Raw genomic sequence first — 21,759 nt, 5'->3', positions numbered from 1 at the left:
ACTAGTCATCATTTCATCCTCTTCCCTGTAACACAGGATCTGTAAATCTGATCTCTAGTTAAAGGCAGTTTTAAAATGAAGGGTAGGGTTCAGGTCGGGGGAACCCAAATGACTGCTGCTGCGAAGATACATACAGGTATGTACTCAGCCTGGGTTGCAGCGCTGCTGCCTCCTGGGTCATTTGTGTGGAAGAGTGTTATCCGCATGGTTTCATGCTGGCAGTATTTTTAGATGAATATTTATTTATTTATCTGCTGTGCTGCTGTGGGACAGTATCCACAGTGACCCAGCGACAGACCATTAGCGCCCGAGCAGGGAGAAGTAGTACACAGATAAATAATCTTCAAGTATGGAGCGGTATGTTGTAGAGCTTAATTAATTAATGTTTGTAAAGTGCTGTGAGAGCTTTTCATAAAAGGAGATGTGCGTGTCTTTGCTTTTATTATTTTATTTATATAACCCTGCAGTGTTGTTAGTACTGAGTTGGAGTCTAACAAAGCCTTATGTCATGAAAAGGGGAGTGGGGGGTTGTTTTGATATACTTTCGGCCACTGTAGGTAGTATAAGACATGGTGAAACACTGTGAAAAGGAGCATCATTCTGGATTAAACCAGTGGCATTTTACGATGTTCCTGTTCACTAGATACAGTTCCTAAGTGACGCAAAGTCATACATCAACTTCATTAACTTCTGTGGCAGATTAGTTATAATGTATGGATTTATAGGTGACACTTTCACAGTTGGTGACTCTGATAGAATGTTCTTTTGACTGATGGTTTAATGTTACTTTGTCATCCGAAATTAAGCAAATAAATTAGCTATAAATTCTCTGTGAAAGTGAAAGAGTGAAAGGCAGCTGTAAGAAGACGCAAATGCCCAAATATAGTATGTAAGCCTTGCAAAAAATAAATATGAAGTCATAAATTCAACAGTGCAGTTTAGATTATCATTCTACCAATTATGCTGTGTTTCCTCCAGTTCTGCAGTTCCTTCTTGTTTGTGCCACTTATAAAATAATACCTCGCCGAGGGTTAAAGCATCGTTGCAGAAGATAGATCATTCTTTTTATTAATTTATTTATAATAGAAAATCATTACAGGCTCTTAACAATAAAATGGACCAAATCTACTTTCCCATGTTTCAAACATTGCAGAGTTTGGTTTTTTTTTATTCCGATCCTGGCCTTTGGTTAAGCCATATAATAGCTTTTCAGCCTAGTGTTCCCTTCTTGCTCTGTTAATAGCTTCCACTAGAGCTTCCCGGGCCAGTGGCTGCACAGCGGCTCAGGCTCTACCTGCCTGTGTCCAGGGGCAGTTTATAAACTGGATGAGTGGCTAATGTGGGAAAAATGCAAATCCAATTGTCCAGTTTCTCTTCTTGAGGCAGTTCTTTAAAACAGTGGATTTACACCAGGTAAAACCATGCTAACACTTGCGGCTCTGTTAAGAAACATAGAAGTTTTAGGCTCAAGTATGTAGGAATCCCTGAAGTATAGGCAGGGTCTGAATTGTCATGTTGTCTTTTCCACATACACCCGCATAGTTGGGTACATCAGAAATTCTCTGAAAGCTTGTTGTAAACATGAAAACTCCACAAACCAACAAGAAGCCCAAGAGGAACACTGCTTCTATAACAAGTCTCCTTACTTGCTCTCTGTCTGCCACAAAGGCTTCTTGTGGACACACTTGAGATCAAAATAAAAGAACACTGGTAATATAATATTTTTCTGCAGCTGCACAGAGCTCCCTCTAAATTGATAAATGGGAAAAAAGAGAGTATGAAATCCTACATTTTCTTTTGACTGTGTAAAACCTACAGAAATCACAGACTGATGCTAAAATTATTTTTTTTTTACAGTTAAAAATTAATATTCTTCTATGTTGCTCTTGGAAACACATTCAAAAGGGAAATGTTTGGATGGAAGATTTTACAAATAATTATTTGTTTTCCTGAAAGACGCGCTATGCAATCTAAGCAAATAGAAATAGCAAACCTAAAATAGCAAGTATTGTTTCTATTTGTGCTGCTTCATCAGCCAAACCACTTTATGATACTGTTTCTTTATCAGAGACATTTAAATCAAGGAAATGATTTTTAATACTAGAGCAGAAATTAATTTCATGCATCTGCTAGCAAATGCCTACTATCAAGAACTGAGTAAACAAACGTTTGCACATCTGCTCCTACTATATGAAAACAGAATGTCAAATTATAAAGGAAGTTAGACTTTACTTTTCAATATTTTTAAGAGTGTGTCTTGCCATTTCAAATATTGCAAAGTGCAGTGGAAGTACCGAACATATGTTTGTGTCCGGGGTGAGGTAGAATGCCCTTGGTGAGGAGAGAAAGAACCTTCAGTTGGAGCTACTGCTTTTCAATTTGCTCTATTTATATTTTAGTTTAGTATTTGAGCAAGTCCAAGTCCTGCACACGCAGTTATCGAAGTGTCTCCAAGGGTGCTCCCCACTTTACTTTCTAACAGTTGAGTAGTAAAAACTGAGGCAGAAAGTCAGTGTCGGTCAGCCTGCTCTCAGTATTTGAAATGTCATGTCACTATACTTTTAGTACAGAGGCTGCTACATCGTCTGGTATTTGACTTTGACAAGCTGCAGCCATAAACCTGGAAACTGCTGGGGCAGGAAGGCAGAAGAACTTCTGCTGGAAATGACAGCAAGGAATAAGCAGCCAGTTTGCACTCTTCTGGTTTTGAACATTTTAGGACCTTTCTAGTTTTTTCCTCTATTTCAGCCATCATTTGAGCGGAATAAAGGTATCATGTGAGCAGGAACATATCAAGAAATACTACCACAGACTGATGTAAACTCATGTATAACAGCTACTTCTTTACTATTTTGTACCCTTTCATAACATACAGGATGCTGAAATTAAGCTCTAGAGTCATCAGACCTTTGCAGGAAGCCGTGCATCGTTGTTTAATGTTAACCATCACCAAACAAGTATGCTGGAAAATTCTGCTTTACTGATTTAAACAGAAAATCCGTAGAATTGTAAGTGGTATGATTACTTAGGAGCCAGACGGTGGGATGGCTCATCGCTGATGGTCCAGCCCACCATGAGGTCCATGCCTATCCTGTCCCACCAGCTCCCAACCCTGCTTCCCACGTGACAGAGTGGGCAGTGTTTTTTTTATGCTCTATATACTGAATAGCAAACAAATATCTTTCAGCTGTAGCTTTACTAATACACCACATCTTGGGGAGTGTTTCTGTTCTGTGAATGATTGTAGAGGCACCAGAAAAGATGTGAATGTCTGCATGGGAAGGACTGTGCTAGACATCTGATCACACTGTGAATAGAGATTGAAATATATTTTAAGTAGTCTGTACAAGCTGTGATTTAAATCAGTCATAGATATTCATACACAATACTAGCATAATAACATATTTTACCTTTGATAGTGACTGGGAGTTAATTCTCCGATTGAAGTTGCCTAGATGCGCCACCTTGTAGTCCCCCAAAAATCCTAAGAAAGAAAATATTTCTATCTTTTATAATGAATTAAGCTGAAGAAAAAATAAAATCTTTGTAGCAGTAGCTGTACATCATTAGCTGTGATCTCCTGACCACTGTCCACCATTTAATAGAATTACTGTAATAAAAGCAAAAAAAAAAATCTACTCCAAATCTAAGGTAACTTAAAGCAGTAAAGGTAATACCGTTTTTAGATCTTCAAAACACAGAGGAGGAAGGTTAGGGAATATGATTTGTTACTTTCAGAATAAAACTAATGCTTTTAAATCATACTCAGAAATTCTCCTAGTTTTCTTGGTTCTATTGATCCGAGTGCCTTAATATAAAATATCACACAAGGTAAATAATGAATTAAAGGTATCATCCACTCAACCTGCTCTTTAGTACACAAGGAAGCAGGCAAGTAGAGTAGTTTGTTTCCCAATAAACTGCAGTAGGAACAATCAGAGTTTGCTTGAAGTCAACGAGAATCTTAACATCTTTAAGTGGGACTAAGATTTCACCCAGTAAATTGCTGAAATAGTCTAATGTAAAGCCCATTGAAGTCAAAGGAATTTCTTCCACTGAATTTAATTGGTCTTGCCTCGGAGCCATAATGGACATGATGTAAATATTACATGCAGTGTTAACTCATAATGCTGAGCTCTCATTTTGTTACTTTTCAACAACAAAATACATTTTGTTAGCAACAAGAAGACAGATCTGTTCTGGGCGGTTGCGAATTCTCCAACTGCCTTCAAAGGAATCTGAGGGTACTATATGCATTATTTTAAGTTTAACTTGTTGGTGGGTGCAACCTTGTAGAATAAATTTGTGGTTCAGCTGTATGGTTTTTGCATAAGACAAACAGAAAATAGAAAAATGTTTTTCCAAATTAAAGGCATTACATCTTAATAGTGGAAAAAGTGTTGGACACACATCTCTTGAATTAAAATAACTGCCTCTTTGGATGGGCGAAACAGAGCATAGAGGAAATCTCCTCAAATAAAATACCAGCACTCTGGAGGATTAGTTGCATGCTCTATTTCCCTCTTACAAATGTGCCGTGGAGTGATGGGCAATCACCGTTATTCCGCCTTAGTGAAGGTGTGCTATCTCTGTGATGCAGATACAGCCAATCATTGTAAACTTGTTGAACTAGTTGCTTTTAAATTGTAGTTGCTTATTAAAGATTACAAAATGATCAGAGGGTGAAAAATAATATTTTTTTTCATTGAATCAAACGCAACCATCCACTGGACCACAACATGATGTATTAATTAATTTGGAAATCCTCTTTCTAAGCCAGCTGCACACCGTAGCTAACATTTTTTCGTCCTGTTTTATTTACTGATAGGGAACTCAGCAGCTCTTTCTAACTTTGCCACCTGCAATGCAGATAGGAGTGCAGAACATGAGAAAATATATTATTTTAGACTGAATAATATGCTTGCCCTGTGTGTTGCTTTTGATGGATTATTTACCATAAAGTTGCCTCATAAAGACTGTTATACAAGACAGAAATGCAAGAAAGGAAAAAAACAACAACCTGGGTAAGGAACATTCCTTCAATAGGTGTTCTGGTGTATAGTTACTAAAAGGTCTTGGGGTTTTTTTTGTTAAACTGAGGTAAGCAAAAGATACTGGTGTGCTTGGCAGAGGGGTGCGGAAGGCTTTGAGGTGGATAAGAGCGAACCAGAACTAATCTGATCCCTGAGATAATAAGAAATGCCAACTATTGCATAGCTGCTTTGAGACCAAAATAAAAAAAAAACCAAGCTATACATTGGATTTTTCATTGGTTTAATTTTCTCCAAGTCATATGAACCTTAGGAAAAAAAGTTCTTCTATTATTGATAGAAGATGTTCTGTCACAGTTTAAGTTAGTCTTCCCCTCTTCCTGAGGAAAAGTCATAATAGATTCTACAAGCCTCCCTGGTGTGCTAGAGGATGGGAGTGAACAGTGGCTTTAGCTCAGATACTCTGAACCAGGCAGTGACATAAGAAAAAATTGGGCAAAACATTTAGAGAACATGACAGAGCAGTGAAAGTGTGCTCCGTGCTGCTTTAATGCCCAAGAACATATTCCCTGTACACTGAATATTAATCCCTAATGCACTTAATATTTATGCCAAACCACCAAAGACACTAAATAAAAATAAAGCTCTTTTCAGAGGTTTGCGGATTAAGAAACTAAATTATGGCAGGAGCTCATCAATATCTTGTAGCTAGAGAAGATATTAAGCAAGGGCAGTAAAGTGGTCAAGGAGTGATGCAACAGCCTTAGGAGAGGAAACTGGAGAGGCTGCAATGCCTCAGTTTGGAGAGGAGAAGCCTGAACAGTGTGACTGAGGTTTAGAGACCTATGAAGTGGGGTGAAGTTTCAATAGATTGTACTTGTCTTTTTTCCTTGCTCTGTGTATGTGTTTTAGAATATGTTAACTTTACATATTTTCCTGCTTTGCCCACTACCTATTTATAAATTGAATATATAATTTTTTTTTCCTTAAAAGAAAACTTGCATGCTTAGAGAAAGTGATTCTGAGTAATTGAATTAAGTGCTATTTTATGGTAAAATAAGAGTCTGTGAAGAATAGTGTTTAAAGAAAGAAACTGTGAAGATGTCAGTATGTTATCTGGCTATAAGATTTGACTTCACAGCAGGGCAGGGAAGCCCATCCAGCAACTAAATGATTTTGCTCTATAAAAGTCTTTGGAAATAGGTTTGGTTTGGGTTTTTTTTTTTTTTGTTATTTTTTTTTTCTTGTTAAGAACGCATCTAGAGTAGAGGAATTGATTTTGGGAAAGACAAAAAGCTCCATAGTGTAAATTATGTTACTGAGTAAAATGCCAATGCTATAGGTATTTAGATTAAGTTAATGTTGAGATGTTGCTGTGCTAAAATTCCTGTCTTCTTTTAGTTAAAACACATGTTGGAACAGCTTTAAGCTGTATTTTAACATGTTTATGTTTTGCTGAAAATGGAATTGATTTTCAGAAGAAAAGATTGCATAAGGAGTGTTAGCTGGGTTAGTCGACCCATTTAACTCAATCAGTATTATTCTAGATATTCCTGTAGAGCCTCTATGGAACCTTCATCCTACATTCTTCAGCCAAGAAAAACTCATGGAGACCTTTCATAAGACGTTCTTTTGGAAGGAAAAGCAGGATGGGTTTCCTCCTGGTCACTGCTGCTTCCTGGAAATACAGATTCAAAGGGAAAGTTGAACTATGGGAGAAAATGGCAGAGTGGGCAAAAAAAGACATCAAATCAACCAGTTTGATTTGCAAACAGAAACCTTGCCAAATAATTTAGTGCACAAGTTGGATCAGCTTTTAGGGGATATAACTTGTGTAACTTAGATTTATGTAACTTGTAATTCAAGCTGACACTGACTTTGCCAGCATTGCAAGGGTCATTTCATGCTGTTCTTGAGCAATCCCTACAATGAACAAACCATCACTCATGCAATAGATTTAGTGTTTACAACTGACATTTTATTGAAAGAATACCTTTAATTTTGGTGGGCATCATAGCAAAAAAAAAAAATAATAATCTTTGGTGGTAGTTGAAGTTGTCTTGGTGTCTCTTGGTGTTTATGAGGGCTGTGCCTGAGTTTCAGAATTTTATTCCAAATTCATATTTGTCTTTTGGATCTCCTTTGTGGAACTAGAGCCAAAGAAACAACTGCTAGTGTTTAGTGCCGTCCTGCACCACTGGTTTTGTCATTTGAGGATTGAAAAGGATTTTCTTCTTTCTTGGCATCTGTACATGTGGCACGCGCTGCTTAAATCAAGGCCTGTGAGTGTATATAGCAAAATTGGCAGAACTGAATCCAAGCTACAATAGGAGTAAAAAATAAATAAATTGTATATTAATGAAAGGAGCTCTTAATTTTCCCAGAAAGTTTATCTGGAGCACTGCCATGTTCCCTTAATCCTCATGCCCAGAGTGTATGTAAAGTAATATTTGGGATGGAAATGGTTATTCAGCCCCGAGAGTGGGGATGGTGGAACTTCCCTCCAGAGCCCAGCACTGTGCCCCAGCAGATCTGCCGCAGGTCAGCTCTGCCGTTCGTCATGGCTACTTGCCAATGGAACTTGTTCTTTTTCCTCCTGATTACTAATTCCTTCATATGTGTCTATGTGCAGTTTAGTTGATCAACAATAAGAACTTCAAACGCTTTATTCCTGGTGGACCTTGCTCCTGTTCCCATTTCTGGGCAGGGGTAAAAGTACCCTGCCACCAAATGGGAACAGGATCTGGGACTGAACCATTGTTAGCGATTCCAAGCAAACCTTTTCAAAATGCAGCGGTTGGGGTAATTTTTCATTTTTTGTTCTTTTTTGGTTTGATTCTAAACTTATTTTTTTTTAATCTGAGGAATTAATAGTTTATGCACTAAACTAGGAAATACAGTATTTGTTCAAGTCTGAAAATTATGATGACTTTCTGTTTTTCGTCCTCTGAAGTCAATGCCTCTTTTTGATATATCGCTTCCTTCCCTAGTTTAGTTTTCTCAGAAAGGTCATAACCTCCAGACTCATGATATTTTCTGTTGTAGGAGTTCTCACAGGATTTTTACTTTAGGTTTTGGTAATATTTAAGAAGGAATGGAAAATGAAATTGCCTTTGCTCTTTCATCTTCAAATTTGCATATCTCATAGAAGATTATATCCCACAAATTATGTTCCAGGAAATCAGTGCTTAGCTTTACGTGCAGAACTCTGTACAAAAGGTAGCCAGCCTTTAGGATTTCCATGCAGATCCATGGAAATTTGTACTGAAAGGCTGAGAAGTGAAGATCGTGTTCTTGGAAACACAAATTTCTTACAGTTGGGTGGGGTTGAATTTCACACAAATCTGGATTACATCAAGTACAAAGCTGACTCAGGAGCTATTCTTTGTCATCCAGGACTGGTTTTGAACTTGGTCTTTCTGGTGAAAGTCAAACAAGTCACACACATTTTGAAGTCTAGTGCTAACACTCCTGTATACGTTTTGGGAGCTCTATTGCCAGGTTTTATAGGTGCCTGCAGCAAAGTCCAACTCATTTCTGAGAAGGCTGAAGTGTGTGTATTTGGATATTTGGATTAATATTTTACATGTATTTAGGTGAATGCATAGGTAATGTGTTTCAGTGAAGTTGAGAGTGCAGTTTATTAGAAATATTTATAAACATATTTATTGAGAGAAATAATTCTGAGGTTCTTATCTGTAAACAATCAGAATAGGGATTTCTAAAAATTATTGTACTTTTGAGATACATCTTAATTTATCAGCAGAGTAAAAATAACAAGATAATAATTATAGATATGTATTGACATGCCTGAGAAAGACCAGCAGAAAAAAAGATGTATTTCCGAGAGATTTCACGAAAGGAAAAAAAACCACTATATAAAAGCTGCTGAAGAAGACAGACTGCTCTTTAAAAATCTCAGAACAAATACATCTGGCTGCTTATGGAGAGTATTAATGGTGTGGTATAACTCAAGTTATTCTGCACCACTGCTCTGAGCTCCAAGCTCCGAGCCGTGCTGCACCTTATAAATCCCAGCTTTCGTATTCATGATGCAGTTGCAACATCAATAGTGTTTAAACCATAAAGCCATTGATTTAATTTTATGTAACACATAAATAGGTGTGTAATTGCACAAAATGGAAATCAGCATTTGGCAACTTAAAATAGGAACAGAGTTCTGCAAAGGATGCTAATTAGTTATTACAGAAGTTACTTGTACTTTTATTAACTTTTAAGTGGTCAGTGCCCTGAAATTGCACACGCTTCCTTGACAGCTACACTAACAAGGCTGTACTATTATGAAATATTCTTTGGTCGTATTACTGTCACTGTACCAGCATGATTAAGGCGAGAGGATGTTGCCCAGGTGGCATTAATCACTGTGTTAATGGAAAAGTTCCCCAGGAGAGATGCAAAAGGTGAGTTAGCGATCTGCCGAGGTGAGACTACAGCAGCTCCCCAGTCAACCCACGCAGCTTTAATTTAACCCTCTTTTAGATTAGCTGGAATAAACCTTAATTTATGATAATGGAAAGATCTTATTAATAATGATTAATATTAAATTCCCTCTCTTTTTCTTTTCTATTGAAAACTGGTGTGTGAGATACCTTCGTAGGGTTTTACTCCTTAAAAAGCATTGGAAATGTGTTGTTGGATGGGAGAATTAGGAAAGTTGAGAGCATTAGGAATGAATTGTTGCTGTGATAGAGGTCTCGTGTATGGAACTACTGACTGAGATCAATAGGTACATGTGTCTGGCAAATGAGAAAAATGCTTCAGAGGAAAAGTATTCCTTAATAGGAAAAATGAGCATTAACCCTCATCTTTCTATATTTCCACACTTTCTATAGGCTTCTGAATTCTTACCATTATACACTGCAGATTGAGTGGACAGTAAAAATATTGAATGTGTAAAATAAAGACAAGTTTTCAAGAAATTATTTCACGTCTGAAATATAAGAAGTTTTTTTGCCTCTCAGATACTCCCTGTACATTGCTGGTTTTGTCTGTCTCAGATGGGAATGAAGAAACTTTGATCTATGTGTTTGTCATCTGTAGAGTTGCGATTGAGTCTGACTCTTTAGGACTGAAAACTACAGTTTTGGCAGTATGTAGTAGTCTTGTACAGTAACTTAAATTAAAATAAAATATGTTCACACTTTAACTGCTATTTCAGCAATTACTCTGTGCAGGGCCCAAACAGCAAATGCAGGTAAAAATTATTTATTGTGGCTCTCTGGCATTGTACACTGGATTGGAAATGCACATCATTACTGAAATGTGAGCCTTTACATATTATACTGTTGTCTGAAGAATTTATCAACACTGACAGTATTTTCTCTGCTATTTAGGTCAGTCCCAACTACATCGCTTTGCCTTTTGTGGATTGCTCAGTAATCAATTTGAGAACTCTGTTAAACACAACGTGAAGTTCATTGTCATGTGGCGAAACCTCATCCTGCACAATTGAATTTGGATGTGCTGGGAGAAGAACACACATCCTTTCATCCATCAAGGAAGATCAAATTAAGACAACTTGCCAATTTTCATATCCAGCCAGAAATGGAATTAAAAATAGGCAGTATCATGAGATAGTTTAAAAAAGAAAAAAAAGACATTTTTTCATGTAAATTGGAAGTCTAAACTTGTTTGCTTGAAACATTGAAGCAACCGCATCGATAACCAGTGAGAGAAATCTCAGTACTTCCAAAATGAATCAATTGTTCATATCGATCCAACTAGAGAACAGATAAAATATTTTCAGGTTCTTTTCATAGCTTTGTCCATACCAACAAGTGATCGACATTTACTTCATATGTATTATTCATGCCGTTGATTGCTTTATTTGTTGTTAGGAAGGTATTTTAAAATATTAAATACCTGCAAACTGTTTGAAGTTGTCTGAATTGTAGCAAGAAAAATTAACACCTTTCAATTCTTTTGATTGAGTCTGTAACAGCTGAACTCCCGGTGCAGAGGTCAAGGCTAACCATGCCATAGAGAGCGTGAAGAGCATAGAGACCCGCAGAAGAATGGATGAACTGGAAAGAGAGGAAGGGAGCATTAAAGATATAAGCGTGTTACCGGATCTTGCTATGATGGCTCTTGTGATGGAACGATGCAGTGCTGGCAATAGCCTTTAGGTAAAGCGTTGAGCCAGCCTAGAAAGGTTTGTTTTTCATGAATGTTTGGGATAGATATAAGATCAGTTAATTCCCCTTCGGAAAGACAAATAGGGCAAAATGCGTTGTGTCTATAATACAAGTAAAGAGCTGTAAAAGTCTTTTAAAATCCTGTTATTTAAAATCTTTTTAGAATCCATGACTGCTCCTCTTCCCTTGTCTAACTTGACCCTCATGGGGGTGGCTGCTCTCTGGCCCTGCTTAGGTCATTTTGCTCTTTAGCCTCTTTGACTCTGTTCTCTTTCTTCTTTCCCAGGACCTCTTGTTTGAATTTTAGCAGTTTAAATGTGGAGAGTTGGGTTCTTGGTGTTGCTCTATGGATATTTTCGGCTGAGCATTGTCTCTCCTACAGCTACTGCTGCCACTGGTGTTAATTCTCACCTTGCGTCACCTTGGGGCAGCCAGAGGAGCAGACAAATGTTTCTGATGTGCATAGAAACTAACAACACTAAATGCTGGATCTGAATTATAACTGGTGACTTCTACGTCACTAAACAGAAATGAAGACCTGTGTAAATGTAGGAGCTGGAAAAGAGGATTAATTTGAACTTCAGCTCATTTCAGACTGTGTCCTCTGTCTGACATGACATGAGGAAGGCAACTAAATTCCTTTCAAGGAATTTCAAGCATTCAGCGAGACAAAATAATTGCAGTCTAGAAAATACTTGATTCTAACTGGTTAGAAATGAGTTAATTCTAATATCTGAATTCCATTTTCCTAACTTAATACTGTGACTTTCACTGCCCTCATATCTTTTAAAAAATACGCAGTTCTTAGCATTCAACTAAATTCTTGGCCTCTGTGATACCCTTTGGTGAAGATTTCAACTGTATAATTAAGTTTTGTATAGGAAAAAATATTTTTCCCAGTTTTAAACCTTTCAATTTCACAGGCTGCCCCTGAATTCTCTCATCAAGAGACTAGAGAACAGGATCACTCTGCTGTTAGTAAATCTGTATCTTTTAATTATGTCTTTTGCATTTGTCTCCTCTCTAAGGTAAATAATTTTACTTTGCTAGAAAATTTTTCCATGTCAGTAATGATTCTTATTGCCTGTTTCTGAAAGGTATTTAGTCCAAGAGGATGCTTTCTGAGACGATGATAGGCACTAAGCACCATATTTCAGATGGCAAGAGCGAATCAAGGATTTATATAATGACATTATAATCTTGTCTATGTTATTTTTCATCCCACTTATGCGTTCTAATATTTTGTTTGCTGTTTCAGCTGAACTTACATGTCAAAGACAGGTCTGCTTTTAACTGCTGAAAATGATGCCGATCATTTTCTTGAGTTGCTACAATTAATATTGAAACTCATAAGGGATATGGGTATTTCAGACTTTTCTCTCCTGTATATTACTTCGTATTTCCCAGCATTCAATTTCTTTTGCTGTCTCTCTGAATATTAATGTAGGATGGGTCTTCCTGGGGAAGCTCAGGAGTGCAGACCTGACAGCATTTGCATTTCGTTAATAGTGTTTCATTTCCATTTTAGATGTGGCTCATTCTTAAGAGTTTTCATATGTCTATCATGCAGCTTACGCCAAATTTTCATTTTAAGTAATTTTAACTGACTGGTAGGGTATTTTAAATTTATTTTTAAACATTTCTGCTGGCATAGCACAACTTGTGGGAGGCAGACAATTTTCTGAATCAAAGTGGAATTCCTATGCAGGTACATAATGTATTTCCTTGAATACCCAGAGAGCGCATGAAGTTATTACAGTTGAGTACCAAAGAAAAGTATAACACTACAAAACGCACATAAATATGACATATTTTATTTCAAGCTGCATGAAATAAGATTTTAAGCTTTGATTTTTATTATTATTACAGTGCCTTTAATTTATATATGTATTTTTACATGGTATCCACTTAGATTTTTGAAAACCATATTTTAAAGAACTTTTTGTGCTTATAAACATAAGGACCAAAAGTGAGGACTTTTGAATGCAAATGAAAAATCTATTGAAGGACTGTTTATTGCAAGTATGAGGTCTGACCTGCAGAAAAGCAGGATAGGCTGGTTGCTTTTGAGCTGGAATTCTTTACCTGACACACTGCAATTGTGGGCACGAAGCCACTGTGTATAGAATCATAGAATAGTTAGGGCTGGAAGGGACCTTAAAGATCACCTAGTTCCAATCCCCCTGCCACAGGCAGGGACACCTCCCACTAGATCAGGCTGCTATGAATTAGTGCTCTCGCTTTGCAGAGAGTTCTCTGTTTTAAGTACTCTGCATTGTATTTATGTCCATCCTATTCCTCTGCGCCAGCCCTGCCATACGTATTGCTCTGGTAAGATACATGCAAGTTTGGAACTGAATTTCCTGAGCCCTGGACTCTTTGGAACCTTCTCCTGATGTGTTTGTCACTGTTTTACAGTCCGTAGTGTGAACCTACTTGTCCCATGCTGTGCTTTTTTTGTTATCAGCAACAGTGATTAGAGTAGTGGTAGCAGTCTGACCAGCAACTAGTCTGTTTGTGCTTGCTCTGGGAGGGAACTGTGAAGGCAAAAGATGATCATATCAACTACTTAATTTTGGAAGACCTTCTCTTGATTCGGACTCATTTGGTATTGTGCTGCTCCAAAGTTCAGGAAAGAGTTTCAATGCTCTGCAGAGATGGCAAGGATAGCAAAAGAAACCACTTTGGGTTTTCAGGATAATTAAGAGCATCAAAGAAATGAATGAATAAGTCTTATTGTAGAACTACAACATCAGCATCCTCCTACGAAGTTTCTTCTCTGTCAGAAGTGTGGGGTTATCGCTGCTGTCTGGACCTGGCCTCTGTTGATAACCTGTAGTCGGTGGAGGCCAGTCGCCTACTGAAAATGGACACAATGGAGGAGGATTGAGGACCATGACAAAGTTGTATTGGCTGCGTGTTATATAGCTTGCTAGCCTATGGGAGGATGATTTGCAGTCTATGAGATTCCCAAAGTTCAGTGGGGTAATTAACGGAACTTTGTCTAATTATTATCTCACCTGCGAATCCTTAGGGTCTGTCAGCAGAAAGGAGTATTTCTCCATTGTCCTTTATGTTTGACTGATATCTGTTACTGAGGTTCCCCATCTGATTCCAGGTTGCTTTTCTAATTCTCCTCTATGCCGAGTGGTGAGAGCTGCATTATAAGACCATCTACGTTATGGTTCATGTGTGCCATGACAAGGATGGGTGTGTTTGAAAGAGAAAGGGCACATTGCAGTGATTCGTATCCAAGCTGGAATGGAGGACCATATACCCAGCCACACAAAAAGCAGCAATGCTACAGGGAGCCAAACATCACTCTGTGGCACATGCTCAGTTCCTCTGGTGCTCGTGTCCCAGGCTTAGTGGCACCCAAGGCCACTTCATCCTCCTGCACAGACCCACCTGCACCTTGTGACCGGCACCACTTGTGTTCAGCATCATGTCAGGGCTGCAGGAGCTGGAAAGGGCTTCCCATTCTCCCAAGAAAGGTTCAGCTGAAGGCTGTTTTGAATTTTGCTTTCAATTCTTCTGCATTTTAATGATGTTGGGAATGATAAATTACAAGTTTATTCTAGGTCTCTGAATGTTTCAGGCTTACAGTGGGTATTAAAATACTATCTTGAATGCTCTCAAGAGAAGTTGTTAATATAAAGATTTTGCATGAGTGTCTGTGTGGGCATAAGAAACAGAAGAGACAGTTATGTTTCTGTGGTGTTTAAATAAGGCAGACAAGTTCAGAAGAGCAGTAAATAAGAAATACTAAAATATCCACTCCACTTCGCTGTTAGTGTTATAGTTTTCATCTCTCCGTACCTTTGAATTCTTTGTGCCTCCTACAAAGTCTAAAAGTGTTTCAGTAAGAAACTTTCCCGGAGTGTTTTATTAAAATCATGCTCCTACTGACACATTGATGAAGTTCTTCTCTAGTGGAAGCTCCAATGATTTTAATTTTATCAGGAAAATACATGAAAATCAAGCAGGAGAAAAGCCATCAAACTCTAATAAATCCTTTAAAACAAATTAAAGTGATGACTGAGCTGACATATTCAATTTTCAATAAAAAAGGATTTTCAGCAACCCACAGGCATTACTCAAAGACTTAAATCTGCAAACCCAGAATTCTACTTGTTTGTTTGCACTTGAGTGAATTAAATCAACTGGGTGGCTGATCTGTAAAACACAACACTGCCTGCACTGCAGCTCAGGCGTCTCAGATGGGGATAGGAAAGTGACTTTTCAATGAACTTTCTGCACACAAATGTGAAATTTCATGTGTGTCTCATCTGCAATTCAGATAATTAATGATAAGAGGTAGGATTTCCAAAGTGAAAGCATAGGCAGAAAACTATGAAATATACGTGTACGTACATACAATCGGAATCAATATTAACAGTGTTAGTGTTAACCATTAAGTTGTGAAGTAGGGTGCTGGTCCAAATATTTCACAGCACAGACATCAGTGCTGTGTGAAAAAGCTCTTTATTGTGTCCACTGAACACAATAGAATAGAAATGTGTCTTTCAAAACTATGTTTTAGAATGAGTATTGCTTGTTCACACGTCTGCCACTGCTTAGAGACCAAAGAGCTGATAATTTATGTCCTTTCCAGTTCTCCAAAGGACTCATTCTAGTTTCAATTAACAGTCAAAACCAAAGACCATGTCCATCATGTCTCTGTATTACGTTTTCTACATTTCTCTCTTTGTTGTCTGTTACTGTTTTTCATACAGGAAGCAAGGGGATGTTTACTTGGCCGAGCATCTAGAGACTGAATAAACTCCAGAAAATAATATGCTGATTTCCTAATACTAGCAGCAATTACTCTCTCTGACTCTACAAGTAGTCTTAGCTTATGTGTTTCTGATTAATTAGGCGGCATTTTTTTTCAGTCATGAAGCAATTTAAAAACACTCTTCAAGGTATAACAAGTGGTGTAAACTGGATGCCATAATTTTTACAGTTTAGTTTATTCAGGTTTTGATGTTTTGTGGATCATGCCCCACATTCCACCTCTAAATCCGTACTTCATAGTCTTCAAAGCTTGTGCTGCTGTTTATATAGTGAAAATATTAATACTAGTGATAAAAAATGCAAGGCGTGAATACGGCAAAAAGTGGGTTATGACCTCTAATTAAAACGAGTGTATTAGTACAAAGGAAATTCTTCTTCTATAATTACTTAGCTGTATTGTAATTTTGATGAGTGTCTCATGTAGAACAACATGAGCAGAAGCTGGGATGTTATTGACTGCTGAAGAGCTGTACTCCTTGAGACTCTCCAACTTTTATGGGTAAATTTTATACAGTTTCTTGTGTATAGGATATAAATCTTTATTTGAGACAGTCTGTCACTAACAGCACTGTAAAAATGACTGTTGAATATTCCAGGTAATTTGCAATGTGCTTTGAAGGTCAGCCATTATCTGTCGGAGAGGTGAGCAGTATGCTGTGGGTACCAATTTATTTGGGAATTTCTGCCTGGTTAAATGCCTGTCAAGCGTGACAGTTGCATTTATAGCAAGAGTTAATGTTCTAGGATTTGTCAGGACTCTTTGACTCTCATGACCTAATCTTTAATTTAGTCACATATTTTCATTTTTGGTAGGTACAAGACTAATGTGTCACACAGATGGATTGATACTTGTTTTTCATATTAATGGGTCTGTTTCCACACACTGTTGATTTTGTTGATATTGATATACCCTGTGCCCATCTTATTAACTGGATAGTCCTGTAATGAAGGTATTAGTTTAAAGCCCTCTAAAACAAGGGAAATAGAAAGTTTGTCAAGAATTACTGTGAAGTTGTAAGGAATAGACAAATGTTCAACAGTTGCATTCCTGAAATCCACATCATAATTAAGAGGAAGAAAATGTATTCCCAATTAAAGTCAGTTCCACAAAAGAGACTTTCACTAAGACTTCATTTTAACATAAAGCATTTTTGCTATGTAATTTGTTGACATTTGAGGTTATCTTAAAAGTACACCAGTTCCTTCTTTATGAATATGCTGATTGTCTATTATAAATCCATCTTGATCCAGGTTAAGAGAATTTGTTATGTATCAGAAATTCTGTACAAATTCTCATTTGTTATAGCACAGTTTTTTTCCCTGTCTTTAGAAGGACATGCACTTTGTCAGCAAGGAAATATATTCTGGAAATAATTTAATTGGGAAGGGGACGGTTCTTTCTTCTCTTTTTTATTCCAACAAAAGGAGCACTGCTGATTTTCCTTCGTGAAGCATCGTGCAATGTCATGCACTCAGACATGGACTAGATTTCATTTTATCCCAACTACAAAGCTGCTGCTACTTTGGAGTTATATCTCAGAGCTCTCTGTCCCACATCCCCCCTCTTCATTATTTTGTTGTGGGAGTTAAATTTGAGTTTGATGTTTCAGTGGTTTAAAAACAGAAGTATCAGCCAGAAGAGCCTCCATTCCCAAACTGATCACGAACATGAAAGTGCTGAAAGTTGAGTTGTCTCTCTTTGCTTTGAATTATCTTAATTCCTGTTGAATGTGTAACTCACATTTTAGTTGTGCTGCTAACAAGTAGCTCTCAGTGTTTTCTAAACTGAATGTACTGTATTTAAGCAGCTGCAGGTGAGGTAGGGGAAAAAAGAAGAGAAAGGTGAGCTAGACATTAAGTAAAGCCTGAAACAGGCTGAATGTGAGATGTATTACTAATGGTACCTTCATAGTCCAGTGCTAAAGGTGTTCTACAGCTAGTGTTACTAAAATTGCCTGGAGATAAATTATCCTGGTGTCTGTGCTGGGATAGCTCAGAGACAAGCCCTTCCCCTCCCCCTCTTCCTTCTCCTCCCAGTAGAGATCCCATCTGCTTGGAAGGACATAGTTAAGGAAGGGAAAGGGGAGAAAAATCATAGAATTGTAGAATAGTTTGGGTTGGAAGGAACCTTAAAGCCCATCCAGTTCCACCCCCTGCCATGGGCAGGGACACCTCCCACTGGCTCAGGCTGCCCAAGGCCCATCCAACCTGGCCTGGAACCCCTCCAGGGATGGGGCAGCCATCCCTGGGCAACCTGGGCCAGGGCCTCACCACCCTTGCCCAATGCCCACGGGTCTCTAAACCACAGCATTTCAACTCAGGAGGTTTAGTGATGTTGTATCACTGACTCTGCTAAAGATCAGCATTGTGACAGATTTCATATGATCACCCTCATTTGTATTCCTGTGTTGAAAGTCGGGAATGACTCTAGAGCCAAGGCCTTGAGTACGGCCACCGATTCTTCCAAACCACACCAGCCACGTGGGAGCTGTGTGGAAGCTCCCTGCCCAACACAGCAGGAAGGATAGTTTTATTGCTGCTTCTCCGTTCTGCGATTTCTACTGGAAGGAGGTGCAGGTACAGAAGGTATTCATGAGGCGGTCTGTATTTCACGCTCTGCCTTTCATTAGAGGTTAGACCAGCTTACATAAAATCGTACAGTTACTAAGTGAGTGGTCAATTGTTACTGCTGTATCTGTATGTCTAAGTTACTGTTGGGAGCCTCATCTAGCCTTTACAGGTAGATAAGTTGGTTGTGCACTCGCTTGGTGTGTCCTGGGCGAAAGGTTAACTAGGGGAAAAGAGAGGATGAATAACTGTAAAACACTTTGGGACTGAGCTTCCTGACGGTTCGTGTTGTTCTGAGAGGTAAGACAAGAAGCAGCCCATGACCAGGGCAACTCTTTATTGTTTTAATGCTGTTGCTGTGTCTTCTCCTCCTCAATCTGCAATCCATCATGCCCCGTCTCTCCTCCCCAGAAGAACACATCGATCAGATTGCAGACATCGTCTCTCAGTTGTAAGGGCTGATCTGGTATTGAAGACCACTATCGCTTATAAGCCTGTGGCTTAAATCCCTAAAAGCCCAAATGCTTTTTCATGCTAGTTTTGCAGATACTAACAAGACATTTATCATAAATGTTATAATTTCTATTAAATAAAGGGATTTGTTATTTTTATTATATATATACTGAAAAATCTATTTTAAATGAGAAGAGAGCTAGGTAAAACATGAAAAAAAAAGTTGTTAAACTATAACAGCTACTCATGAATGTGCTGTTATTTATAGCAAAGAAATAACAAGAACTACCTTTCTTAAGCTATATGTGAGTGGTTTTCATTTATTTTTTTTGCCTGAAATTTCCCTTCTTTCCTTAGATTTTAGGTATGTCACTTAATCTTGTATCTTAATGTTTAATTAGTGAAAGTCACATGGTTCTCCTGTAATAATTTGTCAGCTGGGATTTATCATTCTTGGTTAATTAGAACTTAATATCTAATTATGCAACACACAAAAAAATAAATCAGAATGGCCTCAGATTTTCTAAGTTTCCTGAGCAGTAAATAACAGAAATCTGAAAACAAATTTCTTGCTTATAAAAAATAAACTATGAACACCCCATTTTTATACTGTAATCTGAATCATTAAATATCACATGCAAATTTATTACAATTTAATATATAGCAGATACACTGTTTTTAAAAAAAATGAGCTGATGCCTAGGTTTTAAAAGCCCATGTTTGTAGATCTGTTGTGCAGAGTTTAAGAGCTACAACAAAGTTCAAGATAGAGCATAGGAAAATATTATGTGACCCTGATAAACTGCCAATTAGTTTTTTTTCGTGCTGTATTTGTAGAACCAAGCTGAGAGTTACAATTTACATTAAATTAAATAAAAATCAAAAAAGTAAGACAAAGTTTAAACTGAGGGGAAAAAAAAATCTTCAAAGGGTAATTAAAGAATTTAGGGGAGAATTCATCCTTTTCAATATTTTTAACTTCAAAGTGGACTGATGCCCACTCTCCTGTTCAAGTGGTACTGGTTTCATGGCCCATGTAGAGTCCTGCTTGGTAGGAGCAAGCACTCCACAGCCTGCCCTGAGCCTTCCTCTGTCCAGCCGACCCTCACTCTGCCCAGAGGCAGAAGCTGCCTATGAGGATTACACTTCATCATCTAAACTTTTTCCAAGTTGCAGATTTACTGCTGTAATAGCAAGAAAATACTTCTGGGATTTTGCGAGTCTTGAAATATTAATGATTAATCAGCACTTTGAGCCCTTGCCTGGAAAGATTTTTAACTGCAACCTATTCTTAAAATTATTTCATCCTGTTGTTATCACATTAAGGCCATTGATTATTGTAAATTCCTGTAGGAGTTTGAAGCAAACACGTTTAGCTTTTTTCCGCTGCTGTTTAACATATAATGCATTACATGTACTTGGAAACGTGTCGTTTAGCATCCCTTCACTGGGCTGATCAACGTGGTATTTGCAAGAGAATATCAGTCTTGATTATGAAATTGTCTCTGTTCAAGTTCGTGTATATTGTGAAAAATGAAGACACCGAAAGAGGTGGCTTATGAGGTTTTATGCTTTCAAATCTAATCATATTTTTAGGCATGGCATTAAACATTGAAGGTTGGATGTATCACAAACCCCGGCCCATTCCATTTGCAGTAATAATCCTCCCTGAGTAAGACTTATAGTTAGATTATGCTAGAGATTAGAAATCATTTCTCAGTGGAGCGACACTTATATAATTGTCTTTAAATTAGTAGGAATTATCCCCATTCAAATGAAAATGAACGTGATGTTTGCGTCCTTCTATTTCTTTAAACACTCCTTATCTCTAGTGTTATTTCTGCAGGAAACAATATTTTATGCCTTTATGTTTAAACACAGTACTGTGAAGGAAAATTTTAGTTCTGTCTATAAAATATGAGGCTGATGTTTTCTTTGCGGTCAGGCTGCCGTTGTGTATTTGCTAACTATGGTTAGCGAAATACATTTTTTTTCTCCAGGTTTCTGAAGGTTAAGATTACAAATATTTGTATACTACAAATACGTATAAAGGAAAATCTTGTACAATTACTTATTAACTGAAAGGCCTACAAGAGAAACAGACAACTCATATTAGGAAGGCAGAAGATTCAGTCTAATTGATACTTTAAGAAGTTTTAAAACTCACTCTGAAATCAATATGAAAATTTCCTTTGGCTCTACAGGCAGTTTGTTTAGATCCTTGGGAGGGGAATAACTCTCTCTATATATATTTAGATATATATATAAGTATGAGAAACAAAGATAACTGGATTTAACTAGATTTAATAGCATGCACCATCATTTGCACAGGAGGGAGTCTTGTTTTTTCCAGTTCAGAGGAATAAAAACTCAGGGCAGTCAGCAGCGCCCAGGCTGAACTCATCGCCAAGTGCTTCTGCAAGCAGGTGGAGAAATGGTCATGTTTTCCTTATGATGTTTGTGTTCCTGAAGGTGGCAAAAACATCAAAGCAAAAGGCTGTTAGAGGACTGCTAGCTGAGCTGGTAATTTGAATGGCTGATGGATAAGTTATACTGATTTATTTTTATTGCGTGAGCTTTTGGCTGTGATTGTAGCAAACAATGTGAAGCACAGGGGTAACTATCCAGAGCGTTGGAGTAACCACGTCTGCCAGTGATATAATCACACTTAATCTAATAACGCGACATGTTGCTGCCTGGGAAAACAGTCAGATGGAAGTTGGATGCCAGGAAGAGCGCCATGAAATTGGGCTGCCTGGCATTAAACCAAGTATTCAGCACGAGATTTTCTTGAG

This window comes from Cuculus canorus, chromosome 9 (genome assembly GCF_017976375.1).
Source record: "Cuculus canorus isolate bCucCan1 chromosome 9, bCucCan1.pri, whole genome shotgun sequence".
Classification (NCBI taxonomy): Eukaryota; Metazoa; Chordata; class Aves; order Cuculiformes; family Cuculidae; genus Cuculus; species Cuculus canorus.
Note: the sequence above shows the minus strand (reverse complement) of the source record.